Raw genomic sequence first — 24,900 nt, 5'->3', positions numbered from 1 at the left:
ATGCGTCCACTGACCAATGCTTGTCGAAGGCGGAAGGATGACGATGCGGTGCCCCATAGGTTGGCTCTCGAGTGGGCGGGACTGGAGGCGCCGGGCGCCTGAGCCCCCGACTGGGTGGCCGAGGTGAGCCGGGGAAGATGGCGGAGTGAGAGGAAGAGGCTGAGGGGAGAGGGCCGGCCGCGGCCTGGCGGCCTCGGCCAGGGGCAGGTAAACGGAGCGGGGAATGGCTGCCCGAGGAGCGAGACTGAGCCTGGGTAGCGGCGGGACCTCACCGCTCCCTGATTGGGCTGGGCCCGGGCATCTATGTACCCGCCTCCCCTTCCTGCTCCCTGATTGGGCTGGGCCTGGCCGTATACGAATTCCGGCTGGTACTCGCTCTGGTTAAGTACCGGCCCTCCCCCCCCCCCTTTAATCCCTAAGCCGGCTGGGCCTGGGTACATACGTCTTCGATGTCTCCCCTCCCCTCCCGCGCCGTGTGTGTGTTTGTGTGTATGGTATCCCCCTGATTGGGCTGGGTGCTGCCTCTTCACCATCTCCCCCTGCCCCCCCCCCCCCCGGGCCTGGCAGACGGTGTGTGTTAGCGATGCTCCAAAACTGGAGCCGCAGAATTCTAGGGGGAGTGTTTAATTAGATTCCTCGTATCTGAATTTTACACACACACACGCTAGTTTACTCCAGTTGATAATGCTCCTCCCGAAGCTACCCGTCTGCTGTGGTTTGTATCGTCGTCTGTCTATCTTTGGGCTTATCACTGTTGTATTTAAATACTAATGTAGTTCAAGGGTTCGTAGAAAACCATAGCAGAAATAGTTTGGAGTGCTGGTTTAAAGGGTCCTGAATTCAAGTCTGTCTGAATGAGGAGAGCTCGAATACACCCTGAAGAAGTCTGAATAACTTCAGAGGCACTGGAAGTATGGATAACCCATAGCGATGCATTAGATATAGAGTTGTTAGTACGCTGCAGCAGATGGTTAGAAGAACCGTTTCCTGCATAGTAAATCAGCTGTAATTTATGTTCAGAGAACAGCTGCAACTGTTGATGTGCATGGCAGAAAAATCAAAACACATAATTTGAATTTAGTCTATTCAGCTGGTGAAAAGAGTGCTGAATATTTCAGACTACAAAAATAGAGGCCTGAAAATTACGCTATTAAAAGATTGTATCTTTTATACACGAAGTCTGGATGTTAGTGGAATGCTGTTAAATTGATGACTTGACCTATTTTTTCTACCTTTGTTTTCTGTGAGCATATTGCATTAGGTGAGGGGTGCACACAAGGGAATGGATTTCAGATGCTTAAAAATTCAAAATCAGGATTCACAAGCAATATTACAGGTTTCAGAGTAACAGCCGTGTTAGTCTGTATTTGCAAAAAGAAAAGGAGTACTTTTGGCACCTGAGAGACTAACCAATTTATTTGAGAATAAGCTTTCGTGAGCTACAGCTCACTTCATTGGATGCATACTGCGGAAAATACAGAAGACGTTTTTATACACACAAACCATGAAAAAATGGGGGGGGGGGAGAAAACCTGGATTTGTGCTGGAAATGGCCCACCTTGATTATCATACACATTGTAAGGAGAGTGATCACTTTACATAAGCTATTACCAGCAGGAGAGTGGGGTGGGGGGAGAGAAAACCTTTTGTAGTGATAATCACCCATTTTTTCATGGTTTGTGCGTATAAAAACGTCTTCTGTGTTTTCCATAGTATGCATCCGATGAAGTGAGCTGTAGCTCACGAAAGCTTATGCTCAAATAAATTGGTTAGTCTCTAAGGTGCCACAAGTACTCCTTTTCTTTAAGCAATATTACAGCAATAAAGGAGATTGTATGCACGGTGGAGAGAGGGAAATGTCAACAAGAAAATTGATTTCAGTTTCAAGTTTCCAAATGATTATTGAAGACAGCGAGCAGGAAAGTATTCTATAAACAATGGGAAAATTCACATAATACAATATTATTTAAAAACAGGCTTCCCCTTTTCCAGATTTTTAACTTGTCGCCAAGGTCAGTGTACTTACTAAATTATGCACCTAGGCCTTCTGGATTCTTTGTTGCTCTGATGTAGTAGACTGGTACTAAACTAAAGAACTTTTTTCATAGAATCATAGGGTTAGAAGGGACTACGGGGTCATCTAGTCCAGTGTTTCTCAAATGTGGCCACCAGGGGCTTTTTCTTGCTGCCACAGTCTCCTGGGCAGTGGTGATTGGGGAAGGGTCAAAGCAGTCGCCCCTCCCCCAAGGCCACCAGCAGGGGTTGGGCCCTGTCCTATCCCCCCCCCGGAGCCACAATTGCCAGAGGAGCAGGAAACCAGTGAGAGTTCCCGGGAACGTTGGTGCTCAGGCTTTGGGCTTCAGCCTGAGGGTGATGGTCTGCAGGGTGGCCGGCTCCAGGTCCTAGCTGCGGGGTCTAGGCTTTGACCCTGGCTACATGACAGCGGGCACCAGCCCCAGGCTCACCACCACTCCCCATTACCTCTGCCCCCCTCTGCCTCCTACCCACGTCCCCATCCAAAGTTTAGTTAGTTCCTTGGCTTGCCAGGGCTAAGAAAACTTTGTTGTGAAATTTGATATTTGTATGTTTGCTAATATCACTTTTCACAGCAGACTTAGTAGCTAGCTGAGAACTGTGAAAGGTGATATTATCAAACATACAAATATCACTTTTCACAGCAGCAGACTAACTAGCTAGCAAGCCTTTTTAAAAAATAAAAAAAAAAAAAAAGCAAAAGAAATAACAAAAAAACAAGAACATGAAAAGTACCTTATTTGAGTTTGTATTCTATTTAGGTCCAGTAAAGAATAGAGACAACTGTACATTATTTTTATTGTTGAGTCTGCAAAAAAAAAATCTACATAAATAAATTATGATTTGGATGTGTATATATGCATATTTATTTATTTTTCCTAAAGTTAATTAAGTATTTTAGGAAAAATTGTCAGAGCAGCCACCAGCAAGAGTTGGGGCCACACTCTTGAGGTTCCCAAAAATATTGTTGTGATAACCCCAATCTAGTCTAACCCCCATCCATGACCGATGGCTATCCAACCTCCAGCAAAGGAGCTTCCACAATTTAATTTGGTAATGCTGTCATGAAATTTTCAGTTTGCTGTAGAATTTTATGTTGAAAATACATAACTACATTGTACTTGTCAGGAGGAAGGTAGAAGTCTTGGTGGGTAGGTAGAGGACATTTGGAGTTTTGGACACCTGTGGAAAACATGGCAGGATGTTTGAAATTAGATGCATGTTACTGATAAAATAATTATACTGTAGTTAAGTTTGAGTTAATTATTGTTTTAGGTTGTGTGCATATTCAGGAAGACTGCACTCACATTGATTGTCTCAGTTTGTATTAGGAAGATTTTCTTACCAGAAATCTTTCTTTTTCAAATTAAAGCTTAGATTCTGTTCTCTTTGATTCTGCAAGAGGTGGATATGTTGCTGGGATATTCCAGAATAAATATGGTCCTGCTTCTGACTAGAATTAACAGAATAATAAGAAGGCAAGTAACTCCCTTCTCCTTCACATGCATGCACTCACCACTTCCATTCAACCCATAATAGCAGTATGCACATTTAACATGGATTAATGGTGATATTTAGTTGCATTGGCTCCCCAAGAGCTGCAGAAAATAAAACCTAATAATCTTGTTCCCGTGGGCGAGGAGTGGGGGGACCGAGGGCCTGACTGTCCATGTTCTAAACTCCCCTGGCCAGCTGGGGCTAAAACTGCTGCCTGAGTTGCTGTTGAGCAATTTCCACATTCCTTTCCCTGTCTGGAGGATTTGTTTGAGGAACTCAGGAGATTATGTATGTCCAGCCGTCTACCTTCATAGGTCAACATAGTCTTTGAGAAGGAAAAATAAAAGGCGAGTTCTCTAAAACTTTTTTTCTGAACTTGCTTCTGTTTTATTTTTCCCCATTATTGCATGGAATGGTGTTCTGGCTTCTTTTTAAAACCTCTCTCTAGAATATAATAGCAAGACTGTGAAGGACATTCATTTCTGGACTGATTGTAAGCTCCTATTGGAGCATTTTGTGGCCAGGCTTCAAGTGCTTGAGATGTCATTAACTTCTTCAGCAAAAACGTGGAATCCTAGTTCAGATAGTGTTTTTTACAGGAACTTCCCCTTACTATGTGATTCCATATCTCTTTCCATTCCCCACTGATGTGAAAATCAAGATACTCCTCCTTACCTAATTGCCAGTAAAAATAAATAAATCCGCCGTTGGAAGTTAGTTGACATTTTTGTTGCTGAAAGGAATCCAATTTATGCTGCCAGAGAACACGGGAAAGAAAGAAGAAGCAAAGAACACAGAAGAAAATACTAGAAGCAATACAAAAAGCAGATCAATCAAGAAGCTGCCATTTTCAGTTGCTCGGTTTTCTGACCAAAACAGCATTTTAAATCAATACTTGTGATAGAAGAGGAGGATCTGAAGGAAAAATTAACTCTGGGGACCATTGCTTATGAAACCATTAGAGTCTTGCAGGTAGTGTAGCTCTCATGTATATTCCCTCAAATCAAAAAACATGGTTAAAAAGCGGTTAAACTCCGATTGGCAATTTCCTGGAAAAAATTTCCTAGCTTAGGACAGGGTGCTGGTAAATACTGTCTTAAACTTGGTTTGAATTAGAAAAATAATTGTACCAGTTTCCAGCAGGTTCAGCAAACACAGAATGAATCTTTTGAAACTGTGGATACATCCATTAAAAATGGAGGAATAGGCTTGATCTGTCCACTACATCAAAGTTAGTCTTCTGCTACAGAATGCTGCCTGACCAAATGGACCTAGACTGGTAGTCTGTAACTTTGCATGCTTTTGATTGCTTAATGCTTCAAGCGTGCAACTCAGCATTATTGTCATTTTCATGTAATCAACTGTTTTTTACTTTTGTTTTATATCGAAAACTGAAATATGTGATAACGTGTATAACTTCCTTGAGAAGATACAAAACCAAATTGCATACAGACATTCCAATATTTACATATATTTGTATTATGCCCACTGCAGTTTTGTTTTATTTGTATAACCCTAAATTAATTACAAATCTACGGCCTTATGTAACTACAGTTTGAATATGTAACTAAAACTAATTGAAATGAGGTGTGTGTTGACGAAACAGCAAATAGAAATAGAAAATGTCTTAAACTGGGACTAACTGGTTTTTCCCATGGTGGTAAAAACCACCTCTCATAAATACCATGCCATCCCTGGTTTAACTTGCTCAAGTGACAATGCCACTAGTGCAACCGTGAAAAACAGGAAATTCCTAGTTAAGACCTTAGCAGTCTCTTGCAACCTATAACCTTGACTTTTGCCTTCTCCATACTTCCTTACCTACATCCATCACACATGACCTGAACAGTCCAGACCAGAGATGGATCCCACATTCCTGGCACATGAGTGAAGAAGTGCGGTCATGACAGTGGAGCTGTGGAGGGGTCCCTGCGGGGCTGGTGACCCCAATCCCTTTGGCACAAGGTGCAGGGGAGGCTGGGGTCCTGGTGGGGGGGAGCAGAACCCCCCTGTGGAGGACCATGAGTCCCTAGCCATGGTTGAGGTCACTGTGTTGCTGAAATGGCTCCTACCCAGGATGGAGCCATTCAGAAGTGGGGTGGGCTCCTCTGTTACTGGGGACTATTCCTCCTCCTTGCAGTCTGAACTTGCAGTCCTGGCTGGGGGTCTCTGCTCCACTGGGCCAGGACCCGAAGCCTTGCCTGCAGGGATTGGGTGTCACTGCCCCCATCCACCCACCCACCCACTCACTCATTGGCCAAATGTTTGGGAGCCATCCTGGGCTAGAACTATTCAGCAGCAGGATGCTCTCCCCTGCAGCAGGATGCTCTCCCCTGCAGCTGGAAGCTTGTCCTTCTCCTTGCAGCCCTAGCTGGGTGGTCTCTGATCCACTGGGCCAGGATGACCACAGCCTTTCCCGCATCTTGTGCCTGCAGGGATTGGGCACCACGTCCCTGCGGCCATGCAGGGAGCCATCTGCACCTCCCACGTCATGAACACACTTCTGCCACGGGGGAGCTGCCAATCCCTGCAGGTACAAATTGTGGGGAAGGCTGTGGTCCTGGCAGAGCAGAGACCCCTGGCATTCCCTGATGGTGAGTGTGAGAGTGGGTCTGTAGCAGCGGGGCAGAGGGCAGCCTGCACTGTCGGAGGAGCCATTCAGCACCTTGTGACTTCACCCTCAGCTAGGGGAGTCCTTCTTCTTGCAGTCCTAGCAAGGGGTCTCTGCTCTGCCCTGCCAGGTCCACAGCCTCCCCCACACCTTATGCCTGCAAGGATCAGGTGTTACAGGCCCTAAGGCAGCACAGGGATTCCTCTGCACCTCATACTCCTGTGACACCAGGAGTGCAGAGGGCTTGTTTTTTCCATTGATTTCAGTGTCTGCTAAAATGGACGTTTACTGACAGTTATCAACTAAAATTAAATCCTGTGCAGCATACCTGCAAATTACTAACCTTATGATCAAACAATCCTCTTTTTGTAAGGAACAACATTGTCAAGGTTCCTTCTCCACTCTGAACGCTAGGGTACAGATGTGGGGACCTGCATGAAAACCTCCTAAGCTTACTTTTACCAGCTTAGGTTAAAATTTCCCCAAGGTACAAACTATTTTACCCTTTGCCCTTGGACTTTTGCTGCCACCACCAAATGTCTAACACCGGTTACTGGGAAGAGTTTTTTTGGAAACGTCTTTCCCCCCAAAATCCTCCCAAATCTTACCCCCTTTTTTCTGGGGAAGGTTTGATAAAAATCCTCACCAATTTGCATAGGTGACCACAGACCCAAACGCTTGGATCTTAAGAACAATGAAAAAAGCATTTAGTTTCTTAAAAGAAGAATTTGAATAGAAGAAAAGTAAAAAGAATCACCTCTGTAAAATCAGGATGGTAAATACCTTACGGGGTAATTAGATTCAAAACACAGAGAATCCCTCTAGGCAAAACCTTAAGTTACAAAAAGACACAAAAACAGGAATATCCATTCCATTCAGCACAGCTTATTTTCTCAGCCATTTAAAGAAATCATAATCTAACGCATATCTAGCTAGATTACTTGCTAAATTCTAAGACTCCATTCCTGTTCTGTCCCCAGCAAAAAACAACACACAGACAGACACAGACCCTTTGTTTCTCCCCCCCTCCAGCTTCAAAAGTATCTTCTCTCCTCATTGGTCATTGTGGTCAGGTGCCAGCTAGGTTATCCTGGCTTCTTAACCCTTTACAGGTGAAAGGGTTTTTCCTCTGGCCAGGAGGGATTTTAAAGGTGTTTACCCTTCCCTTTATATTTATGATAAACATTTTTAAGAAGTGTTCACTAATTTTAAATAAACTTCATTCACTTGTGTCTGATTTTCAAAAGTTCAGAGCACCTGCATTTTCCTTTGATGTTCGTGTGATGAATGGTTCCACATCACCTCTGAAAATCAGGTGGAAAGGGTGTCAAGCTGAGCACTCTAAAAATTAAATATGAAGTTAGTGAATGTCTGAAAATTTTGCCCCTAGCAAATTGAGGCACATTACTAGTTGAGGCACTCATTTGCATGATGTAGTTATGAAAAAGCAGCAGCAGCAGATGAAATATTTAAAATTTGACTTATTTTAATGTGTAGTTCATTCACTTATAGTCTTGGGTCTTACTTTGCTCATTCTAACGTTGGTCGGAATCACTCTTCTTTATCAAATGAATTATTCTACGAAGGACTTAATGTTGTGTTCACATGCTCTCAAAATCTATTGTGTATTTAGTTATTGTAGTATGATTTGAGATTGTCAAATTCTGACCTTTCACAATGTGAAAATGTAAGGGCTAACCTAAGAGAATAGAGCTAGAAATCACAATAGAGCACAGTGGATTGTATCTTGGCTAAAGGTTCTGGTTCTTCTCTGCCTGTGAAAATGTTCCGCAGTGCAGGAGGAGGAGAATAAAAAGGATCAGAATGCTTTCGTGTGTATGTTGGGAGTGTTTTTTAATTGTGTAAGCTCTGTGTAATGAAGCAGCCCTGCTTACAGGTGATCCATCATTCTACCAGTTGGGTTGTCAGCATCACATTCTTGAGGCCTGACATTATTCCTTCCCCCTACAACTGTTTAGACAGGCAGTAAAGATGTATTTGTTTTATCAATCTGCAATAATTCCATTCACCTCAGTTTCTAAGGAAATGGAGTTGGACATATGTCTGTAGGAAAATCTCAGTCCCAGTGTGTTGAACAATTATCACCATAAAAAAAAAAATTCTTACAGAACAAATCCAATTAAGAGCAGTGTGGGAAGTAGTGTATTGTACATATAGTTCTCCAGGTGAGCTCTTCCGTGCATGGATTTACTGGTGTTCTTAATTAGGTATGGGTATGTAAATTTTAGGAGGATGAGGAGTACAGTGTTTACTCCTGGTGGCATTCTGTGCCAAAAAATTAAGTTCGCACAATATTTTAAAATTCTGCATATTTTATTTGTCAAAATAACACAATATAGTCACACCAAGTTTCAATTATTTTTGGTCACTTATTTCAAAATACCTGTCAGCAGGTATGTCTGTAACAATACAAACAACAACAAAAAAGATTCAGGAAATGTTTTTTGACAAATAGATTTCTTACTAGACTTATTAATACAGCACTAATTTGGTATTAATACAGTAATAATTTGATAAGTTTTCAGAATGGAGAGAGGTAACTAGTAGTGTTCCCCAAGGGTCAGTCCTAGGACCAATCCTATTCAACTTACTCATAAATGATCTGGAGAAAGGGGTAAACAGTTAAGTGGCAAAGTTTGCAGACTATACTAAACTTCTCAAGATAGTTAAGACCAAAGCAGACTGTGAAGAACTTCAAAAAGATCTCACAAAACTAAGTGATTGGGCAACAAAATGGCAAATGAAATTTAATGTGGATAAATGTAAAGCAATGCACATCGGAAAAAATAACACCAACTATACATACAATATGATGGGGGCTAATTTAGCTACAACTAATCAGGAAAGAGATCTTGGAGTCATCGTGGATAGTTCTCTGAAGACATCCACGCAGTGTGCAGCATCAGTCAAAAACGAATGGGATGTTAGGAATCATTAAAAAAGGGATAGAGAATCAGATGGAGAATATCTTATTGCCCTTGTATAAATCCATGGTACGCCCACATCTTGAATACTGTGTACAGATGTGGTCTCCTCATCTCAAAAAAGATATACTGGCATTAGAAAAGGTTCAGAGAAGGGCAACTAAAATGATTAGGGGTTTGGAACAGGTCCCATATGAGGAGAGATTAAAGAGACTAGCACTTTTCATCTTGGAAAAGAGACTAAGGGGGAATGTGATAGAGGTATATAAAATCATGAGTGGTGTGGAGAAAGTGAATAAGGAAAAGTTATTTACTTGTTCCCATAATATAAGAAGTAGGGGCCACCAAATGAAATTAATGGGCAGCAGGTTTAAAACAAATAAAAGGAAGTTCTTCACACAGCACACAGTCAACCTGTGGACCTCCTTGCCTGAGGAGGTTGTGAAGGCTAGGACTATAACAGGGTTTAAAAGAAAACTAGATAAATTCATGGAGGTTAAGTCCATTAATGGCTATTAGCCAGGATGGGTAAGGAATGGTGTCCCTAGCCTCTGTTTATCAGAGGGTGGAGATGGATGGCAGGAGAGAGACCAGTTGATCATTACCTGTTAGGTTCACTCCCTCTGGGGCACCTGTCATTGACCACTGTTGGCAGACAGGATACTGGGCTGGATGGACCTTTGGTCTGACCCAGTATGGCCATTCTTATGTTCTTAATTCATTTAAGCAACAATGCAGAACCATATTTCTCACACCCCTCAGAAGCAGAGCAAAGGCTTGGGGGAGTCAGGGGTAATGGAGGAGCTGAGGGAGAGGGAAGTAAATTGCTGGGAAGGAGCCTGGGTGTGAACTTGGAGGGCTGTTGAGTATGGGTGGAAAAAGTATGGAACCTTTTTTTGGGGTGTGTGTGTGTGGCAGGGATGGATTGTTAGGGAGCTTCCCCCATGCAGATCCTGGCTGAACCCTAGCCTCTCCCATTCAGTCAGACACATCTGCCCTTGTCCCCACGTGTCTCTGTGCCCTCACCCAGCCACTCCCCTGTCCCTGTGTAGCTCTTCACCCCGCCCCCCCGCCACATCCCCATGTGTCTTTGCACCACCCTAACCTCGTGGCCCTGTGCCTCCACTCCCATTCAGCCCCTGCCCCAGTCTGTCTTCCCTCACTAGCCCTTATGAGCCCCTGTCTGACACACCTCTCCTGCCCCCCACAGCCCATCTCCTGACCTGGCCTGACAAGCGCTGTGAAGGCAGCTCTCTCTTCCCTCCCTGCAGGGAGCTGCAACTTTGTTCTGTCGCCACAGCGTTCCTGGTGGGCAAAAGGCGGAACTGTAGCAACATTTTGGCAGAAACTTTTTTCTGCTTGAAAAATTAGAAATCTGCGGGGCTCATTAAATATGCACACGTGCAGTAGTGTCAGATTCCCCCAGGAGTAAGTGTTGCACAAACTGACTAAAGTGAAAGATTTCACCAGCTGATCTATTAAATAACATGCATATTCTTACCTTAGGGACAGAATGGTTTCTGAACAAAAACGTTTTGGAAATGTCTTGGGTAGGTGCTCTTCTCCCCAGAAGTGAGGGGGAAAGTTGATTTGCTCTCATTTAATCCATTGAAAACTAAACTTTAAAACCAGTGGCATTTTGCTACCATTTAGAATGAGGTATTTGTTGGGATGGATGAGCTCGTTCCAGGGTGGCTCAGTAGGCTTTTTCCTATCAGGGGAAGGAAAGACTAATTCATCTGTATAATAATTTATGGAGTAACATCATGATTCTTGCTTAACTAATTCCTGGAAGATAACCACTATTGCTCTTTTCCTAGTGTTTGTACCCTGCACAATGTCAGGATAACAGAAATTTTGTTCTTGCTTTGCTCTTTTGTTTGTTTTATTTATTTATTATCCATCTTGTTGTGCCAATCAGGTTCACTTATGTTCCATTTTGAGTGCCAATCAGCAAACTGAAAGGAAAGGCTCTTGGTGGAAAATGATGGCATGTGTGGCCATGAGGTTAAGGGTAGGTATAAACTATCTGTTTCTTTTTTGTTTCTGATTTTTTTTTTTTTAAGTCAGTCCAAGAGGGATTTGGCTTTCCTTGGCATGCTATAGGGGTACTGGACTATTACCACAGTGTCTGCTTGAACTGCTCCTGATAACTGAGCCTGATTTAATGATTTATTCCAACAAGAATAAATGCTAATTGCATTCTATTTTATGCTGACAGTCAAAATGTCAAATATTAAACAACTAATTCGAGGGCTTTGATTTCATTTTTGTCTCTTGCAATGCGGAAAGATGTTCTTGCCGTTAAGGCATAGGACAGGGAGTCAGGAAACACTGGATTCTCTTTCCAGGTCACCACAGACTTCTGGTGTGACATTAAGCAAGTCAGTCACCCTCTCTGCCACAGTTACCCCATCTGTATAATGAGAATAAGACGACCTTCCTACTTATATGGGTATGATGATGTGAAATTTGCTAATATTTGTGAAGTGCTTTTAGCTCCTTGGTGAGAAAGTTAAAGGGATGTGTACAATAGCTGTGTTTTTCTGATCCACCAATATCCACCCACTCTTTCAATATGGGACCCTAAAATGTTAACTAGGAGATTAATTTCAGCTACCTGCCAAGCAAGGAATGAAGGTGATCTAGAGCAGGGAGGTAGACATAGGCAAGAAAAGACCAGATAAAGGGGGAAGAGGATAATGGAGGAAGAATAAAAGCTGGTGTGTATATGAAATCTTCCCCCTTTCCCACATTGCAGCATAGAGAGGGTCATTGATGGACTTCCTGCCATAGAAGAGAAAAACGATCTCTTGGCACCAACATGGCTGTGCCCCTACACAGTTGCATCATCAGTTTAAAACAGAAGCTTCATTTCAAACTGCCACTATGATCAGATATGCCAAGAAAGTGCTATTGGTGCAGGAGCATAGGTGTAGTCACACTGGGATTCTCTATCTTCAGTGAATGAAGAAAAGCAAGTGGGCACAGGAAAAGAACCTAACTTGTGTGATCTTACAGCCACTATGAACACCTTTCTTCACTTGTGGTATTCATAGTCTTGTATATTGTGATTAATTAGCTCCTGGTTTATGGTACCTGTTTGTTTTGAAAATTTGGCCAAAAAGACAATCAAGGTGCAATGTGTGTATTCTTTTCCTGGCACCACACTTCCCTTGCAACAGCATATTTCTGGGTCACAATTAAGAAATAATATAGTTACCTACCACATTCCCAACAGTGTGATATTTGTTGCTGGACACACTGCTTCTGTGTGAGCAAGTAAGTTTTTAGTTCAGTATATCTGTAGTGTTTACTTAGCCAGCCTAGAAACTTCTAAAGTTAGAACTCTAAGAACTTTAAGTCTCGCTATCATTGCAGTTTGTGCAACATCCTGATCTTGTATAAATTGAAATCAGATTTTGAAGAAGTGAACTTTTGAGCATTTTAATTTTGAGTTAATTTCATTCTGTTCTCTGTTATTCCTTCTGTTTTTCCTTTTGTGTTTTCAGGTCTGTTCCTGGCATCCCAGAGGAAGTTATCCTGTTACTTTTGCTTAGAAACTGATCATAGACAGTGAAAGGTGGATGCTCCACTACTAGTGAAGAAAAGTCTTTTCCTTATCTCCATGGCATGTAATGAGAAAAGATTCTTCTCTTTATGTTTCAACTTCTTAAACCACCATTTGATGTGTGGAGCCTGCACCAGCTGGCATCCGCCAGAGGAGCACACAGCAAGCATTTTACCAACCCTTACAAGCGAGCAACAGAACTCATGTTTGATATGTCCCTGAAGTGATGTCTTCAGAGCTTTTGAGCTCTGTTTTTGCACCCTAGAGAAGATTTTTACAGGCATGCTCTCACAGAAACCAGTCTTCTTGAATGGTATCTCCTTTCTATAATCTTAGGAGCGTAACGTCTTCTCCCACTGTGCCCTATTGGAGAACCAAGTAAATGGATAGTGCATCTGCATGTGATGCTGTGCCAAGCTGTTTCAACATATGTGAAAGGTTGCAGCAAGAGAACCAGAACAGATTTCCACCCTGAAATGAGGAACAAACTTTAAAAAAAAAACAAAAAACCCACAATCCTGGAAAATCCCTTAATGAGGATGTCCTAATCCAGAACAAAGAACTGACTTTGTAGATAAATGTCTCGATGTCACCTCGTGAAGCAGCTAATGCGCAGAAACAAATACAGAATTACCTTGTATATCATGGATGGATGAATCCTCACATTCTGTGATCAAAAACATCTGCATGTGTAAATCCACATAACCAGTGAATGTGAGGAGCTTTCACCAGGAAAAGAAAGTGCTCTGCACTGTCTCTTTTGTAGCAAGCCCCTTCCCTAAGAAGGTGAATCTTTGAGAGCCTCCTAGTGCTAAAGTTGATCCTATAGTGTTGGGTTTACATTGTACCTCCAGTCTTCTCCAGCAGCTTCAGCAGCAAAAGGAACAAAAAAACTGTCTATGATCCAAGAGATGGAACAGAACTTCTTTTTAATAAAGCAACTGACCTCTGGTGGGATGGGAGAGGCTACAAGGATAATGCTCCAGCTCATCCCCTCAACGTCCTGGATGCAGTTTATAACTTCTTCATACAGCTGATGGAGTTGGTTTTTAACTCTCCTTTGGCTACTGGAATACTGGGATGGGTACTCTTCCAGGGTGTAGGTGATGGGAGGTCTGATAGAGAAACAAGTTCAGAGAGAGCAGAAATGCTGAAGGAAGTGTGCTCTTTTTCTGGCTCCTCCTGTATCTCCTTCCCAAACTAAGGAGGAGATCATGGTTCTCACGTGTTTACACCAGAGTCTTTGTCTCCATCACTTGTGACTTACACGGGATGTTTTCTTTCCTTTTGAGATAGAAGCTTTATGTTGTTTAGTTGCTCGCTGCAGTGGTAGTCTGTGTGGTCAATGAGGTTTCTTGGTGGAAAGGCCATAATTGGTTTATCTGTTTTCTTCCACTTGAACCTGGACCACTTAGTAGTGCACCTTATTTCAAGCTTGTGTTAATGTGAATTTAGCAAATGTGATTTGCTGATTTTAAAACATATAATTTCAAATCTGGATAAAAAAAGGGGTATAGGCTCTGTTCATATTAATTTTTATTTTCTTTTAGAAAACCGCTGGAGAGAGCCAGGCAACCGAAAAATGGCTTTTTTAAAAAAAAAAAAAAAAAAAAAAAAACCCAACAGCTGAAAGTCTACTTAACTCCTGGTGACAAGTAGCGAGAGCAACATTTTATGACTGGTAGAGAAGGGAAGGGATTATAAAAGGATGGGGAAGAGAGAATCTCTAAAGAAACTTTTTCTTATATCTCTCTAATCTGTCTATCTAATCTATCTATTGTAGTGGAAGTTGAAGAAGAACAAATTCTGGAGTTGAACAAACCCATGCACTGGCTTTGGTCCTGGAAATAAAGTTGTGTAGAGCCACAGGGAACTTGTGTTGTGACAATAAGGTTTAATTACATTGTTTCCTGTTTTGTGCTCTCTTAGAGAGAAAATCAGACTCATTGGGTAGGGAATGTTGAGCTGTACATTTCATGTTGAAAATAATACAAGATGTAATGGCATCAGAATATAGTAAGCACCAATGCACCAGTCAGCTGTGTTTATCTGTTCACTTGGAGAAATAATTATATTTGTCATGGGTAGACAGTTGGGCTGGTTTCTTTTAAATACAGTGCAGTCCCTTGCCAAACAGAATTTGGATTTTTGAGCGTTAAAGACAACTGGAAAAATATGTTCCCTTTTAGAGCCTTCTCTTACTGAAGTCAATGGGATTTAGAATTGATTTCAGTAGAGGCAGGATCAGGCCATTAGTGAGGGAAATATCTGCTGTCCATGTCACAGGTTTAAATGTGATTAGAAGGCATCCATTATGGCAAATGTTTGTTCTTAAGCCTGGTGATTCTTCTTTTCGCCTTCCTGACTCCTATTTGTCTCCCTTCTGGCATAACCACTTGCAGCTGTTTCTAGCACAGCCTCATAGCAAATTTGATATTGTTTCCCATATATTGTAAAAGGCAGAGAATGGACTCTGGAGAAGGTGGACACACTTTAGTCCACTTTGCCACATTGATAGGAATAATTGTCTCCAAGCTCTGCCTCATAGTGAGAAATGGAAACAAATGTTGACTTTCCCTGCCTGCCCCCTAACATGTAGCCACTTGATTAATTTTTAAGATAAAATTATAATCCGGCTAATGTTCTGTGGCTGTCACAGGAGTAACTGCAGTTGTGCATGCCCAAAAGACCCCACTGCAGTATGCTTCCTGCCAGTTTCTTTATGAAACTGCTGTATTAGGCAATACTGCCTCAGCCTTTAGACTTTACTCTTTGCTCCGCTTCTGTTTCTCCATGTTGGCAGGAAATCTTCCCGTATGAAAGGTTAAACAAATAAATAAGGGGCATGTGCAATAGATATATATACATATATATATATATATATATATTTTAATACTTGTGGACAAAATGATGTTACAAGTTGTTTGAAAACAACAAAATCACCAATGTCTTCCATTTTGAGATGTGTATAGTTCCATAAGCATTAGTGCTTCGTAGCAAACTGTAGTGCCATGTTAGGATCAGTGCATGAGCCTAGTAGTATTTTTACAATTTCAGAGTGGCAAATTATTATTGACAATAATGTAACTAACAGTAGAAAGCAGACAGTAACAGATGTTATGAACGTGGTCTAAAGATGCAGTATCCTTCTTAGGCAGTGGTAGTGACAATGCTATCTTTGGAAACAGAGTTTTTAACTTGAGGGGCTTTGTGGAATAATAGCTGACTTTTTTGTTTTGTTTTTGGTAAAGTCTATCCAAGCTAAACAGTAGACTGTGAGCATCCAGACGAATCATCTCTTCGTCCATATAAGGTGAACTGCAAGACAAATCCAGGACACCCACCAAATTGACAGTGGTATTTGTTTCCTTTTAGTCTTAGTGAGACACCCTAAACTGTTCTTGCAGACTCTGTCTTCGTGTAGACCACTTCATTACTACCTATCCCATCCACCGTACAGAAGCTGAAGAGGCACTGTACGTGTTTTATAGGCAACTCTGCTACCTTCTCATATGAGTATAATTAATGAGTTCTGTTAACTGTTGAGCAGACTCACATTTTGCAGAAATAACTCTATTTAAAAAATGATATGCTAATGATCAACTTAATTAGTAAGACTAGTTAAATTATTAAATTCAAATTGCTGTATACAAGTTTTTTCAATTTTGTGCACTTAGCATCCTAAATTATAGATTGACACTTCCAGTACTTTTCCTAGCTATCTGATTTCTTTTTTAACTGAGTGGCAATTTTCTCTCTCTCCACAATGCCTCTCCCTCTACCTTCTGAGAATGGAAAGCTGAGCTAGGTGAAATCCAAATGGTTTGTCACTAAGGATAAGATTTTGTCATGGAAGTCATAGATTCTGTGACTTTCAGAGACCTCTGTGACATTTTCCCTTCAGCTTCAGCCCTGTGCCTGGGGCATTGGGGCCAGAGCTGTCAGCCGGCGGGGGCTCCGAGACGCTGCGGGTGGCAGGGGCCCCACTGCTGTCAGCCATTGCGAGCAGTGGGGATCCCACATCTCCAAGCCATCATGAGCAGAGGGGCCCTGTAGCTGTCAGCCTGCTATGGACGGTGGGGGCCTCAGAGCTCTCAGTCACTGGCACTGGAGCCATCAGCCGTTGCAGGCGGCAGGGGCCCTAGAGCTGTCAGCCATGGTGGGTGCTAGAGCTCCCCCTCCTCCAACTGCAGGGCTTGGGCTTTCATCCCCCCTGCGGAGCTTGGGCTTCAGTCATCCCCTGGTCAGTTTCCCGCATCCCCATTATTTTTAGTAAAAGTCAGAGACAGATCATGGGCTTCCCTGCATTTTTGTATTGCCTGCAACCTGTCCCTGACTTTTACTAAAAATAATCGTGACAAAATCTTAACTTTATTTATCACTTTCTCAAAAGGCCGTTTGGACTATTGAAGCAAGAGATGGAAATGACTCCCAACCCAGGTTTACAACAACCTGTGTATGATATCTGTCTGATTTCCTGGAATAGCTTTTTAATTGCTCTCACTATTGGTTTTCACCCACCTCTGTTTTAAAAATAACAAAGACTGCTGTCAGCTAAGAGAGGGTACTGCATCTTTTCTTGAGCCCTGCCTGTAAATGGCCACCTGGGAAAAATGGGTAGCTTGGGTTTCTGAGTTGATCTAGATTAATTAAATGGGCAAAATGTACTGAGATACAAAACCAGTGATTCTTGCAGAGTTAATTATGTAATAAAAAACAGAGTCTCTGCATATTCCGTCTCTCCATGTATATTGGGCAGGTGGGCTGTTTACAGTAGAGCTCTGGGGAACTGTGCTCAAAGCTAGTTCAGTTCTGAATAAAAGTAGCTATACCATTGAATCAAGTAGCTTAGTGCTTGGGGGAATCAATTGATAAAAAATACCTCTGAAACTGGAATGCAAAAATAGCACAGTATGTAGGGGGAAATATCCCTGATGCAAACAAAGCCATAAAAAGATTTAATAAAACTAGAATTTTAGTAGCAATAACTGTTTTGCATGTAATAGTAACTAACTTGCATTAGCAAGATTGTACAGTAGAATAAGTGGTAATAACCAAATAAGTTTGTGGTCTGTGCTGCAGGGAGTTGCATGAAGAGAATAGTGTCTCTTTTCAAGAAGATGGAAGAATTCCTCTTTCTTTTGAGGGAATATGGCGCTTAAATACCATGGTGATGAGCCTGGTATAAAACCTGGATAGCTATAGGTCATGCGTCTGAATTGGTGCATGTAAGGGAAGAGTGGGCAGTTGTGTATGAGTGGCCGGTTTCCCTGTTGCTTGTTTTGTAGTGTAGCATGTGCAGTGCCTCTGAGAGGAAAGTGCTGAGATACAAAGAAGACCCGTTTCCCACAGTTGGAAAGCATGATTTAAAGCTTTTATTGCAGAGAGGGGTTTTTGTTTTTTGTAAAAATAAACTAAGTAGAGATATGACAGGTCCTAAAAAGAAAGTATTGTCAAATGTTGACATACCAAATGTTTCTTCTGCAGGGACAGAATTGCAGGATTTATTTCTTTCAAAAGACTGTCCTCCTTCCTCTTTTAAAATTTTAAGTACAAACCGGCCATACGCTTCCATTTAAGATTAAAACTTTTCTGTTCACCCTTTGAGTTTTGCAAAGCCAATTGCAGTAGATTCTCTGGTAAGGCAGAGGAGAACTGATCTGCTGCTGTGGTCTTTGTCCCTGGCAACTATTAGAGGGGCACTCAAAAGAGCCCATGGAGTTTTAAAATACAACCCACAGCTGACCTTGTCTTCAATACAGAAGTGTAGCCTGCAGAGAATATACAGCTCGGCATGCCATATTCTGTCCTGAATTGAATTATTAAACCAAAGTGTGTATTGATCCATGTGGTGGCTTAATCTCTTTGATCAGGGTGGGATATTGCATGCTACTATCTGTAGTGTGTGAGAGTGGCTGAACTTTGCTTCATTATTTAGTAAACTAGGTGGGGCCATTTGTCCCTTGGCAAGTCAATAACATGAGTCTCTGTTGGGGCAAAATGTGGGCACCCCTAATCTAATGTAACCAAGATGGATGTATGGATAAGTAGTTAAGTGTTGGCAAGTAGGGCATATCCAATAGTAGTCTTGCACATGAAAACCTGTGATCTAAAAGATGGTAATTTGAAATAAATTCCAGCCACTAAATTATTATTAAAACAGGAAACATACCAAGAAGAGACCTTAACTTGATCATGTCCTAGGCATACTAGATGGTATTAGACCAGCCTTATACAATTACGAAAATCTACTTGCCAGTCTTTTACCATAATAATGAAAACACTATCTTGCTCATATCTCCAGAATATGTACTTTTCCTAGCTGAGTAGAGTTTTGCAAGACTGTGTTACACAGTTACAATGAAAACTTGAAGGCTATCTATCTGCTTGTTGCTGCCATTGCAGACTTTCTGGTGAACTATTCTCCAGGGGTGACTAAATTTCCAAAGACAGCTCACAGCAGCAATGTCAGAGATCCTGCTGCCCTGGGGCCACTGACCTGTGGTATAATTTTTTCTTTTTTCACCTCCCAAGCCCTTGATTTCCTTGCTTGCAAAACAAAGCAGAAAGTTCAGATAATGTGATGGTTTTCAAGTAGTGGCATGCTAATACTAGGTCTAAGCAATGCTAAGTCTAGATCATAAGTGTGTGGACCGTGCAGAAACCTGTGGTCTGCTTTCTTGCTCATTGGTGCTGCTGGAGAAGTTCTAGCCAGTACCTATCCTGTGAATTGCAGCTCTTGCTCGATACAGCTGGCTGTTACAGACCTTCTCAGCACTAAGAAATCCTTGTGGCAAGTTTTTGGGAATAGAGAGCTGTGACAAGCTTCAGGAAAATGATATTTTAAACAGGGCTTCGCTACAAGCTCTGCTGTGAAGGTTATTTTCAGGGTTTTATGGAAGTACTCCTCAGTAATAATGGGAGAACAGAACCTTTCCTGAGGAAGTTTGTCAGTGCTCTTAGAGACCCCTTTTTTCCTTGCACTGCAGTGACCATCCTTTCAGCTGTGAATGGAGACTAGCTGAGATTGCCTTCCAAGCCCATTTGTACAGCTTTTTACTTGCGCCAGAGGGCTATATGTTGGGCAATTCAAGGTGTAGCCTTTCCTCCCCAAGGTTCAGCATGTTGCCTTCACAACTGGCCAGGCTAAGACACGAAGGGCCAGCAGCGGAACCTGGGCGTCTCACACAGCAGTGCAGAATGCTACCTGTGGACACCCACCCCCACCACCCCCATTTTCCTTCAGTCTGCTTTGCACTTTTTCCTGAAGTTTGACTTTAGAATAATGTGTATACATGTGCAGCATAAATAAAGGATATGTCTGGCACTAAACCTACGTACCAAGCAGTCACAGTATACTCAAATTCTCTAAGGCTTACCTTTTATCTTTACTGTCAGATGTTCTAACTTGCTGTAGCATGTCCTGTGTAAATTCTGTTTTCCCTCCAAACTGAATGTGTGTTTGCAGAGCAACTAAAAGAATGTTCATTTGTGAAGCCGTAGGCACAAAGACCTGCATGGACAAACAGAGGAAGAGTGGCACAGGCCCACAAATCAAGGCTTATAGAGCTAGTATTCTAATTATGCATGATTCAAAATGTCTAGTGTTACATAGTTATTACCAGTAAATTCAGATATGCATTTATTCATAATGAAGCAATAGGAACTAATATACCAATAGCTTGAACTTACTGCTTTGATTCTCAAATTTTGTTTTTAAAGAATGCACTGCCTCTGTAGAGAAAGGGGCAGATTATACAGATAGGGACAGAAGCATGGCACCAAAACTGTATATCAGGAACGAGGATCAGCAGAACTCGCCTTTTTAACCTCTTGCCTGGTTCACATTAGTGCCCTGAGCATGTAAAAAACAGGGCATGAACTAAGCATGTTTAGTGGCGAGATGAGGTTTCTCAGCTGCTGCAATTGTAGCAAACAGAAAGGTGCAGAGTTTCCCAGGGTGTGGGGAGGGCAACAGGTGAAATCCAAGTTGGATAACATAAAACTGACTCATAGTAAACTGAGTGTAGGAATTGCCTGACAATAGGTGAAAGAGGTCTTGGCCTAGTGAGGTAAATTTTTTGCAAGGGGTTGAAATCAATAAGCACAGTCCACATATTTCAGGTGTTGAATAGCTTTTTAATAGTATTTTCAGGTAACTCATTAGCCACATAGGCCGCTGTACTGAAGCATACTGGTATGAACCAGCAGTAATGGCAACTTTTAGGAATGAACGTGAAATTTTTGACAAAACTTGTGTTTTTATTTTGTTGAGCTCTGTGACTAAAACTTTGAAAAAGTTATAAAATGAGATTTGCTCAATGAGCGTCCTGACCTCTAGCAACATAGGTGACAATGTTTTGTTCTTAATTTAACTGATTAAAAAAAAATAGTAATTTTGACATGAGAGAACCAATGGAAATCAGGTGCCATCTATTTGTTTGCAAACTTTCACTATGTTTTCTGCAAAGAATATTTCTTGAGCCACTTTGTGGGTGTTTGGGGAAAATTGCTGCTGAGAATGTAAAAAAAAAAAAAAAAGTTATATCTGTAGCAGAGCACAAGAACTAATGCTGCTTTTCCTAGTGTAGAGCATGTAAACTCAGAAGCTCTCAGACTTGAGACAAGTAGCCTTCGAGATTCATTACTTCTATCTTATTATGGCTACATCTAACTTTGCAGGAGGGACCTAGTTTATGTGGAAATTCCTCTGTCAGAAATTCCCACCTCTTTATGGTTTATGGGTCAAGTTAACTCCTGTCTACATTCTTAGCCAGTGTAATACAAGCACACCCACAATGCTGGCTTGGTGTGGGGGGCTATATATTTTTTTCTCATTGTTGTTCTTTCTTTAGATGTACAGTCGTTGCAAAATGAAAAAGGGAATATTAAGATTTAATCTGTGATTGACTGTATTTTATAGTATCAGAATATGGTTGAAATTTTTCCTTTGGGCCAGCTTCTGTAGGCAAAAAGGAATGGTTAAAACATGTTTAGCCCAAGTGGTCAAGCATGCCACTAAAACCCTACTGGACATCCTTCAGGACTACTCTTCAGTTTAAAATCCTGCATTAGTACCTTTTTTTTTTTTTTTTTTTTAAAATAAGGCCTGGTCTGCATTTAAAATTTAGGTCAACACAGTAACTACACTCAGAAAAATCTCCACCCCTGAATGTTGCAGCTATGCTGACATAAACCCCCTATGGCTAGGTACACAAAGAGTGATAGTAGCTAGGTTAAGAATTCAAGTTGGTGGAGTTACTACAGTGACAGAGAAACTTCTTCCATCGCTGTAATGTACACTACTGCTGTGCCACTGTACTATTTGGAGTGTAGACATTGCCTGAGGGGTAAGCAGTTAGTATATTTACAAGTACACACTTATTTTCCTTCTAAACAAAAAAGAAATAAGACTTCATTGTAAGTAAACTCTTTGTGAGGAGCATGGTGGAAGAGCAGAGGAGAAATTTTGAAGGTGGTTTTCAGCTCTAACATAGGAAGGGGATTGAGTAGATGCCTTTTTTAAAAAAAATTGTCCTTAAGTTTGGAAACTAGGCTAGAGAATACTTCCTATACTGAACTTCTGATAGTATGATCACATATTCATTGTACTCAATAGACCATGCACAGGAAAGATTAGTGAAGGAATTTAGTGGTAACACTGGAAACCATTTATTCCATCGCACTGTGTTTTATGTGGTAATACTAAAAATTTCTCCCTGTATATAGTTGACGTTTTCCAAAAGGCAGCTTGCTTTTATATCTATGCATCTTTGGGGATTTGAAGAAAAGACTTTATTCTTTTGACACTGTAAAGAGGAACTGTTTAAAAATGAACTTGGAAACTCTGCACCTGTATACAATTTTTTTTAGCAATAAAGCAGCACGGGCTGAGAATGCACTGAAACCTCATTGTGTGTCATTTGTTAGGAAAAAAGACAAGCTAGAAGGTAGCCATGTTGTTTCAGGTGGAACTGGTAGTTCTGCCTGTTAAGGTTACCCAACCCTTCTCATTATAAGACCTTGTTTTCAGAGTTATAAACTACTTTGCCAAAACTTTAATGTGCCTCAGGCTGAATTATTTTGGAAAACTTCAGCCAAAATGATTCAGGCATTTACAAAAACACAGCTAGGGAAATGTACATTGTTTTGCATACATTTAAAAAATGTCTGACTTTTTCTTTGAAAATCTCTAGCACCCAATTTAGCAAGTGGCTTTTGTGTCAGGGATATGCCTTTTGCCATTCCTGAACAAATTTGGACAGATTTTCATAAGTTAAATCCATTGTGAAAAATCGCAGTTTGCTCAGTTTCAGTAGATATTAGCAGCTACATCCTCTGAAGATTCAGTCCACTAACTCTGCAGTTGTAGCTTCAGACTGCATTGGGTAATGCTGTACTCACAACATGCACACACACCCATCCCCAAAGCAGTGCATAGGAGGAAGTTGCCTGATTTGAATGCAGAGGGAACAAAAGTTCAGTGTGATTGGGACAGGTAGCCTGAAGAGAGGGGCACAGAAACTAGGACTGAAGAGGGAGAGGGAAATTGAAAGTGGGAGTTGGAGTGGTAAGGGAGAATGGAACTGGAGATCAGTGTAGTTGGGGAAAGAAATTATATAAGGAACTAGCATGTATATGTGGCAGAAGTGGAACTGTTTGGACAAGGAGACTGGGGCAATGATTGGATGTGATGGGCAGACTGGGAATGGCTAAGTAAGGAAGATGGGAGTGGGATTAGGAGCAGGGAAGAGACAGAACTGGGACACAGAAGGGGTGGAAAGGAGCCTGTGACCATTAGAAAACACTCCCCTCCAGAGTCAGAAATGGAACCCAAAATTGCTTTCATCAGCTGTCAGAAAACATCTTGGAAACCCATTGGCTAAGTGTCCAGTCCCCATCTAGCACTGGTCCACAGAAAGGATGAGACCCTACTACTGCTAATCAGTTACTGTGTTAGCTCAACTGGCAGAGGTTGGTGTGGTAGATGTAAAGGTTCCAACACTACTGATAACCTGTGTGGGTGTTAATATCATGCCACATGATGGAATTTTGATTTTTAAAAACCTAGGAACCTACATACACAAACTACATTAACCTTGCAGCGTCAAACACTCAAGTTAGGAAATGCCAGAATTAAGGTTTCTTATGCAATATCAGTTCATTCCCCTTGTGTGCATGCATTGAGAGAGTCTTTAATTAATGATCACAGTCTGTTTTTTCCACAGGAATCCCTGCCTCCTATCAGTGCACATGTTAGACATCCTCTGGCACTGAGTCAGAGTTGTGTAGTGAAGGAGGCTGTTGCCTATAGGACCCCACCCCACCTATAGGACCATTTGTTGCAGAAGCCGGAAAGCATGCACTGAAGGAGGCAGTGGATGGCAGAAAGAGAGGGGGTTAAGGCAGTTGAATGCTGCTCTGGAGAATTGAATTGTCCCATTCCTCTGATGCTAGGCAAGTCATTTAAACCAAAAGCTTCTCAGGTGTACCCAGTTTGAGACACCTAGGTGCAAGGATGTCAGTCTGCATGGAAATCCCCCTCTCACCTCCACCTCCTTTCTCCACTGGGGCACTCATTTAAAGGATAGTACAGATGGGCTCCACTACAGTTGTTGCTACACATTAGTGTCCTCTAACTTTGAGCAGTACCTTAGGCTTTACTTCCAACATCTCATTCAAGGCCAACCACAGCGACGTGGGACAACTGAATGAGCATGTACTATATAATCTGCCAAGGAGGAGCAAAATCCTGATCCTTACGCAGAGCTGGTGAGGCAATGGAACTATTGCATTGCTCCATGAATACTTGTCTCTCTGATGGTGTTATAGATCATGATCAACCACAGATTTTTTCCATCAAGACCACAGGCAAGAGCTGCCTTACCTAAGGTCTTCTGCAGGTAGACCTCCGCCACGTTTTCCAACACTAAATGTCATCAGTTCTTAAGGTGGTGGAACATGGTTGCAACTTCCTGGGAATACCCTCCTTGCCCTTTGGGTCTCTTCTATATCTTCCCCTTAACTCCACTGATCCACAAAGCCCTGCTCAAACTGAAATGAGAAAGCAATGACCATTTTCATAGCTCTGATGTGGCTGAGAGGTGTGGTTCCCAGTCCTGACTGATCTGGCAACATGTCTGCCTCTTTGCTTCCCTCTAGTGACTACCCAAGGAGTTGAGCTCCATAACCCACCCCAACTTATCATCCCTGCACCACAAGGCCTGGCTCCCTGATGGTTC

General features: G+C 41.9%; 1 long non-coding RNA gene across 1 annotated transcript; it reads left to right on the top strand.

Annotated features, from left to right (window-relative positions):
* Positions 1–99: 99 nt before the first annotated feature.
* Positions 100–22,565, top strand: LOC144265833 (uncharacterized). Its single transcript, XR_013346376.1, has 3 exons — positions 100–207; positions 11,009–11,101; positions 12,600–22,565. It is a non-coding gene; the product is annotated as an uncharacterized LOC144265833 (long non-coding RNA).
* The last annotated feature ends 2,335 nt before the right edge of the window (positions 22,566–24,900 follow it).

This window comes from Eretmochelys imbricata, chromosome 6 (assembly GCF_965152235.1).
Source record: "Eretmochelys imbricata isolate rEreImb1 chromosome 6, rEreImb1.hap1, whole genome shotgun sequence".
Lineage (NCBI taxonomy): Eukaryota > Metazoa > Chordata > Testudines > Cheloniidae > Eretmochelys > Eretmochelys imbricata.
This window is presented reverse-complemented; position numbering and strand designations above follow the sequence as displayed.